The 8,469-nt window shown below is 39.9% G+C and overlaps 1 pseudogene; it reads left to right on the forward strand.

Annotated features, from left to right (window-relative positions):
* Positions 1-2,940: 2,940 nt before the first annotated feature.
* Positions 2,941-5,862, forward strand: LOC124076228 (mannosyl-oligosaccharide 1,2-alpha-mannosidase IB-like; annotated as a pseudogene).
* The last annotated feature ends 2,607 nt before the right edge of the window (positions 5,863-8,469 follow it).

Genomic DNA, 8,469 nt, shown 5'->3' on the forward strand with positions numbered 1-8,469 from the left:
CTAATAGTCCTGTAGGCTCCAGACTTTGGGTTCTGTGAAACTCAAAATTAATGTATTAAATTTATCATGTGTTCCCCTTGCTCAGGCCATGTAGCACAAATTAAATTTCACAGTAATTGGCTAAGGTGGAAAGAATCCACCAATCCCTGTGTTGGAGATCAATGCTGACTTTAGGGACAAGGTGGTAGAGGTTAGTTAGGGGTGTGATCCTGGGTGTTCCTGGGTTGCACTGGCCTGAATTGTGCTAAGCAGGCTTCCCCCAGACCAAGTTCATTTTCACATCCATTAGCCTAATCTAATAATTTGAAGCCCAGTGTGAGGCCAAAATTAGGAGGAGCCTCCCCAAGTTGGATGGTGATAATTTCTAAACTAGTTGTTAAGAAGATCACCCTGGATCAGGGTGAAATGTGGGTTCCTGGACTCTGCCTCAGAGACAGATTTTGAGGAATCTGAGGGTCCTGAAATTTGCATTTCACAAACACCTTAGGTAATTGCAACCCAAGTACCTCCCTAGTGCATTTTATTCATTTATTTCTGGGGTACTAGGGATTTAAGCCAGGAGTGCTTTACCACAGAGCCACATACTCAGCCTTTAATTTTTTTTTTTTAGAAACAGAATCTTGCTGAGTTGTTCAGGGTCTTGTTTTTGAAAGTTGCTGAGGCTAGCTTTTGATCCTTCTGCCTGAGGATCCCAAGCCTCCCAAGTCAGATTACAGGTGTACATCCCACACCCGGTTCCCTATTGCATTTTAAAGACAGCTAAAGAAAAGGTCTAAGGGTGCTTCATTTAACAGGCAACAGGAAGCACCCTGGGAGAATCCCTCTATTATTAGCTAACTGGTGGCCCTTACTTGGATCTGAGAGATCTGGGTTCAAACCTCATCTACATGATATATGAGTTCGCAATTCTTTCCCCAAGCTTCCCCTCTTCTATATTTCTATTGAAATCTGCATGTTGAGCTGAGCAGTAGCTGAGGTGGGAAATGATGAGATGAGGAGGGAATGGAGGACATGGGGTGAATAAAACAGCCCCCGATTTTGTTGCACAACTACTTTTTCCTGACTCTTTTTGAAAATTAGCACATTTTGTTTGCTGATTACAAGTTGTTAAAAATTTGACAATATGAAAACATTACAAATAAGTTGGAGTTCCCTGTGAGCCCATTCCTGTAGGAAAAAAAATGAAATCCCCATGGAGAGTCTGGGTGTATTTTGTTCTGTGCAAACACAAACAAATGCAGGATCACTTGGAACATTCTATTTGGCAGCCTTGGATAATTGACCTTGGGGATTTTTTTCAGAAAGAACATGCAGATGTGCATCTTCCTTCTTTGTGGGTCTGCTGACTGACTTTGAGCCAGACTGACCGATGATGGTATCAACAGGGACAAGCTCAGAAAAGCAGAGCTGTTCCGTGATTCTGGGATCATGTGGCTTCTGTCTGTAAAACAGCCCAGTCAGCCTTGAGTACCATTCATGATACAGGGGCTGATGGGATGGAGGATCTGGGACATTTTACAACAATGCCTAGGGTATAGCTTCAGCAAACCAGGGGGAATTAAGACCTTATCTAACTCAATGCATTTTGCTGTTCAGGTGACCAAGGCCTGAGAGGGGAGACTGTCCAAGGTCACACAACATGTTTTTCATTGCATCTGGACTTGAACCCAGTACCCTGCCTCTCTTATTTATTTTTTCATTCTCTGTCTTTTGCCTTTACTTTTTGTGAATATTTAAAGGGCATTATGTAATGTGTTAGTATATATATTTGATGTACACAGCAAAATGATTAAAAATGTTACACAAATTAATAGACTCATCATCTCATAAAGTTGTTTCTTTACTTTTTGTGGTGAGAGTACTAACATCTGCTTTCTAGGTCAATGAGCTGCCCCAGGACATTGGCAGCTGCCATCTGAGGGCTTCTCAATCTCCCCCTCATCTACAGGGCCACTGCTTATCTTCTTGGCAACAAACTGTTAATCAGTATGCATTTTGGTGGCATAAACTTGAAACTTTAAGTCTGCATTTAGAACAATAATACCACAGAAGCCCTGATCCATTGGGCATTTAAAATTGGTCAGTTCATTGGAAAACAATATCAAAAATAAAAGCAAAATTCAAGTTACTATTACTGGGAATTTGTTAAAAATGTATACTTTTAAACTTAAAACACATACAGCTTCTTACCCTGAGTTACCTGGGTACTGGGTAGGAGTGCATCCTTTTGCATATGAAATTCTGATTCAAGTTCTGCTCTTTTCTCTCTTAATCCATACCCTTAATATACTACCAATATAATTTCCAGCCTTGACTTTTTTTTATTTTTGTATTTTGGGTACTACATCAGGGGCTGGGACTTAGAGAAAACAGGCACAGGCTTCACAGTCACATTCAACAACAGTGATAAGCACTGCACAATGCAAAAACATATTATCTTCTACCTTTGTTTTGGACCATGAATTAGTCATTTTCTGTTGATATAATAAAATAGCTGAGGCAGGATTCTTTACAGAGGAAATAGGTTTATTTAACTAACAGATTCTCCCCATCATCCTTGGGGGATGATCTTCTGTCCTGCTGGTTAAGAAGAGCTTTCATTAAAGTAGCTATTTTTATTGAGAGTTATTATGTGACAGTCACTGTATAATGCAACAAATATGAAAGATGAAAGATGGTGGCTCTGTGAACAAGACACTTTTCTATTCCTAGGACTATTTTAAATATGAATTTTTAAAAAGGTGAAACCTCTGCAGTTACTTTTTTTAATTTCAAGCTTGATTCCATCTTAGTGTACCTGTGACTTCTGGTTAAAAAAAAAAAAAAAAAAACTGTGGATGGCAGGTTGGTCCATGTCCCCTTACCCGCTCCTCCGCCCGACTGCTCTAAGGCTTGCGCCCTAGGGGTGTCGGCCCCGCGGTGGTTCTGCTCTCTGGGCCTATGGAGACTGGGGACTGGGCCCAGGCTGCAGCCCCGCATGCGTGGGAGCACCGCCTCTCCCGCCGCCGGCAGGGCAAACCGCTGCGAGGTACAGGAGGCAGCGCAGAGGAGGTCCCCAGTGGGGGCCGGTGGCAGGGCTGGAAGAAGCCAGAGCCCACCTCGGCAAGCTGAGGCGCGGCAGCTCCCTGACCAGGCAGGAGGAGGAGGGGGAGGGGGAGGGGGGAGGGGGAGGACCCTTGTGGGGGCGGCTGCCAGGCCTCCCCTCCCCCGCACACGTGGGGGCGCTGGGTGGCCTCCAGAAGAGGAAGTTCCGCTCCCTAACCAACAGTGCACTGGCAGATCCCAGGAGTCAGGTATTTGAGGCTTCATTGCCCTGTGGGTGGACAGTGGAGGGTGCAGCATAGGCGCCAGGCGTCTGCAGGGCGGGTGGTGAGGTGCCGGTGATCGTAGGCTCCAACCTCCTTGTTTCACCCACCGCAGCTGCCTCAGCCTTCCTGAGAGGTGGGAGACCTTCCACCCTTTTGGGAGACTTTTGAGGAGACCTGCATTTCCCCAGACACTTGCCCCCTTTCCCCCACCACCACGAATGTTAAGAGACAGTTGAACAGAGGCATCGAGGAGATTAAGTGGACCTTCTACAACTTCTTGGACCTCGCCATCCTCCTGGTGGGGGAGGGAAACCACATTTGATCATCTCACTGGGGTGAGGAAATGGAAGAACCCACCTTGCAGTTTTTCTGCAGTGTGGTTTGCGGGATCTACTCCCAGGAATGAAGAGAAGATTTGTAACAACTTGATGAAGTATATAAAGCCTAATGACAGGAAGATATCACAGGACATAAAACTAGCAATCATTTGGAAGGCCACCCAGGTTTCCAGATGTAATTGGGTGAGCATGAAAGAGATACTTTTTAAAAAACACAACACTCCTGTGAGAGGAAAAAAATTGACTTTATCCTATTTGTCAAGATTTTGAAAACGGTTCAATGTCTAGTACATTTGTTATGAGAACTTTATAAAATATTTTGTCCAAGAGCCTAAAGGATAACTACCCCCAGCCCTGCTTCCCCTGTCGAGATGCTGGATTCCACCTCTGAACATGGGGCCACCCTCCTTCCCACATCACAAGCTACCTTGAGACTTTCTGAGAAGTTTATCCTTCTCCTTATTCTTAGTGCCTTCATCACCCTATGTTCTGGGCAATTTCTTCCTTCCAGACTCCTCAAAATACAAACACTTTGATCTGGGTTTAGAAGATGTATTAATTCTTCATATAGATGCCCGCAAAGGGGCTAAAACTCCTGGAGTCTTCCTGATCCATGGACCTGATGAACATAGACACAGAGAAAAAGAAGACCACCATCTGAGAAATAAGATTCAACCAGACTATGAGAAGGCCCTGCAAGAAGCAAAAGAAAAATTAAAGAAGTCAAAAGAGGAAATACAGGGGTTGGGGATGTGGCTCAAATGGTTGTGCTCTCGCCTGTCATGTAGGCCCTGGGTTCAATCCTCAGCACCACATAAAAATAAATAAGTGAAATAAAGTTATTGTGTTCAACTAAAAAAATAAATATTAAAAGAGAGAGCAAACCTCTGCCACCAGTCCCTATTCTAAATCTTGTAGGAATAAGTGGTAGAGGACTAGTAGACAGTGACATAAGAAAAAGGGGAAAAAATTAAAGAGATGATGAAACATGCCTGGGATAATTATAGGACATATGAATGGGGTCATAATGAACTCAGACCTACTGCAAGGAAAGGACACTATACTAACATATTTGGAAGTTCACAGTTGAGTGCTACCATAGTAGATGCTTTGGATACCCTTTATATCATGGGACTGCATGATGAATTTCTTGTTGGACAAAGATGGATCGAAGACAACCTTGATTTCAGTGTGAATTCAGAGGTGTCTGTGTGAAGTTAACATTTGATTTATTGGACGACTGCTTGCAGCATATTACCTTTCAGGAGAAGAGATATTCAAGATTAAAGCAGTAGAGTTGGCTGAGAAATTCCCAACTTCTTTTAACACACCTACTGGGATTCCCTGGGGAAGGATGAATCTGAAAACTGGAGTAGGGAGAAACTGGAGGTGGGCATTTGCAGGCAGCAGCATTCTGGCTGAATTTGGTACATTACATATGGAATTTGTCCACCTCAGCTACTTGACAGGGGACCTGATTTACTATAAAATGGTCGTGCATATTCAGAAAGTACTTCAGCAAATGGATCATCCAAATGACATTTATCCAAATTATTTGAACCCCAAAACAGGGCACTGGGGTAAGTATTATACATTAGTTGGTAATATGGGGGACAGTATCTATGAATATAGATGGTTGATATCAGATAAAACGGATCATGAGGCAAGAAAGATGTATGATGATACTATTGAGGTTATAGAGAAACACCTTATTAAGAAGTCCCAGGGTGGTCTTATCTTTATTGGATTATGCAAGAATGGACACTTGGAAAAGAAGATGGGACATTTGGCTTGCTTTGATGGGGGAATGTTTGCATTCAAGTTTGATGGTGCAGTGGAGGCTGTGGCTGTCCAGCAGGCTGAAAAGTATTATATCCTCCAGCCAGAAGTAATTTAAACCTATTGGTACCTAGGGATATTTACTCATGATTCAAGATAGAGTCAGTGGAGCTGGGAAGCAGCACTGGCTATTGAAAAGTATTGCCGGGTCAGTGGTGGAGTTTTCTGGAGTCAAAAATATATATTCCTCTACTCCTACAAAAGATGATGTATAGCAGAACTTCTTTCTTGCTGAAACATTAAAATATTTGTATCTGCTCTTTTCCGGTGATGACCTTTTACCTTTAGATCACTAGGTGGTTAACACAGAAGCTCACTCTCTGCCTGTGTTATATTTAGTTAACATCACACTTTCAGGTAATCCTGCTGTTCCATGAAAGCAGCTACAGAAGGAATAGTCTTACTTATGTTTTGTTTACATGAACCACTACAGAAACTAGTCTGGAGAAGTGGCTTTTGAAAATCCAGACCTCTAAGTCAACATGACAGGGTGAAACCTCCCTGTAAGGCTTTTCAACTTGTAGATATAGCAGATTTGAAATTATTCCATTTTATACCTGACCAAAATATGTTCTGGTACCTGTAGGACAGAGAACAGATGTGCTTTGATTCTTAATGAGGTGGTCACACAAGAAGCACTGTCTGTTACTGCTGTATTGCTAGAGCAATCCAAGAACATAGAGCACCTTGCAGGAATTAGATATGACTTTTGGAACCAATTATATAATTTTTTTCCTCTCACAGTGGAGCAGCTTTTAAATTAGATATTACACAGTGGTTATTCCTATTTCTCCATTTAAATAATAGAATAAAATAAGATAAACAAAAACAAAAGAACAGTGTAACTAAATCAGTAGCAAGAAGAATCAAAAAAGAAACAGAAGTACCTATCCCTGTCTGAATTTTGAAGTTCCCCATTGGATGAACACACTGGCAACCATTTCAATCGCAATGAAATTTCTTGGTTAAACTTTATTTTTCCTGGGGTATGATCTCACAAAGAATACTCTTCAAGTATTTTTCTCTGTCTGATATCAATCATTGAAATTGCTATTTATCAGGCTCTACTTAAGAGCCTGGGTTTAGGATTGTGTGCATGTAATTCAGTCTAGTGTTGGTGGCATGACCAAAAGAGAGGGAAGTGCCAGTTTGTTGCTTTACCACATGTTCTTAAAGAAATCCTTGGTTTTGTTGGTAAGATGTTATTCTTCCAAACCAACATAAGTACCAACTAAATTTTATCCACTTTAATCTCATAATAAATTTAATAGAGTCAGGAAGCTTACAACTTTATGTGGCTTGATAAAATTCACTATTGGTACCTAGGGAGATTTACTCATGATTTACCATGCAGCTCTGAGTTTGCCATGATAAGCTAAGTTACTTTTAAAATTTAGAAAGCAAACCCCAAACACAGTGAAACTTCCTTAAACATTCTATTAGGAATGGGAACAGAGGATCCTTCATTATTTCATCAGATGAGTGAGCTGTTCACAAATATTTTTGTTTTTTAGTTTTCCAAGAATATTTATAGACTCCAAAGGGTTAATCAGAATAACTTCAAAATAATTTTGGTGAAAAGAATGTAATTAATTATGTTACCCTGAAATTGGTTATATATAAAACTTTTATTTTACTGTTAATAGATTTTGCATTGATTTAAACAAAACTATTTCTTTATATTTTGGCAAAAGAAACTTAAATTTTATCAAGAATTATATAGTATAAGTTACTATATATTGATTATAAATTTTTTGTCCCTTGAATTTCTGTGACAGTGAAAGATACTTTTTTCCTCTTGATTTAATATATTTTCCACTGACATTAACAAAAGTTGAAAACAATATAACTAGTATTTACTCTGAATTTAAATGTTTTATGAAACGAGTTTGTACAGGAAGCTCACCTTGGAATTCTGAAAGCTTATTTCCTTATTTAGTCACTTGATTTTTAATCCTCTAATTAGCATGTAGTAGATTTAAATTGAGAAAAGATTTAATAAAGTAATTAAACATTTTTTAAAGTATTTATTTATTTTTTAGTTGTAGTTGGACTCAATATCTGTATTTATTTGTTTTTTATGTGGTGCTGAGGATCACACCCAGGGTCTCACACGTGCTAGGCTACTGCAATACTGCTGAACCACAACCCCAGCCCAAATAATTAAACGTGTTCTAAGGTTGATCATTTTATACCACAATCATAAGACAATCCTCACAGTTCAGTCAATGATCCATAAATGATAGCCACCCCAAAGTTGTTTAGTGTACATAGAAAATAAAGATGTAGAGCCAGTTGTATTAAATTTCTAAGAGGGTTAAATTTCAGTATCATTACTATTTGAAAATTTAAAATTTTTGCAAAGGGTAGATGACTATAACTTTAGAAGAGAAAGGGAATATTTGATTCTCAGAAAAAAAAATTAGCTTTCCTCCTAAAAGTAGCACAAGCCCACTTATGAGTGACTGAAGAATAGTAAAAAATTTGAGTTGGAAAAAACCAAGAGTATCTGTGCAGATAGCAGTAATCTCCCCTGACCATCCTTCTACCTCTCTTTCTAGAAGAGTGCAGAATAAAGGGGCTTTACTGACTCCCAAGGTACTCCTCATCAGAGGAGATGGAACTCCTAACCCAAGTGCTCTATATTACTTGGATGTCTGGAGCTTAAGAGAAGTGAATGAAGTGTACAAGCAGAGCCAGTTCCAATTTGAGAGGGACCATGGAAGAGTCTTCTTCACCACTCCCTACCGTCTTTGTGATGATAAGTCTAGAGATTATAACAGTGCTTTTTCTTCTCTGAATACTGAAGGCAATTAAAGTTAGATACAAATGACTTGTCAGTGTCATGTTTTGTTTTTGTTAAAGACTTTGTAAATAATTTTCACTGAGATCAATCTTTATCCCATATTTTGCTTAGTTTCCAAGAGTGTTCTTTACTGTCTTCTGTCCTTAATTTTCCTTTGTATTTTTTTAGATTTTATTAC

The sequence above is a fragment of the Marmota monax genome, unplaced genomic scaffold (assembly GCF_021218885.2).
Source record: "Marmota monax isolate L192 unplaced genomic scaffold, Marmota_monax_Labrador192_F-V1.1 WCK01_AAM20220418_F8-fsc00564, whole genome shotgun sequence".
In the NCBI taxonomy this organism is placed as follows: domain Eukaryota; kingdom Metazoa; phylum Chordata; class Mammalia; order Rodentia; family Sciuridae; genus Marmota; species Marmota monax.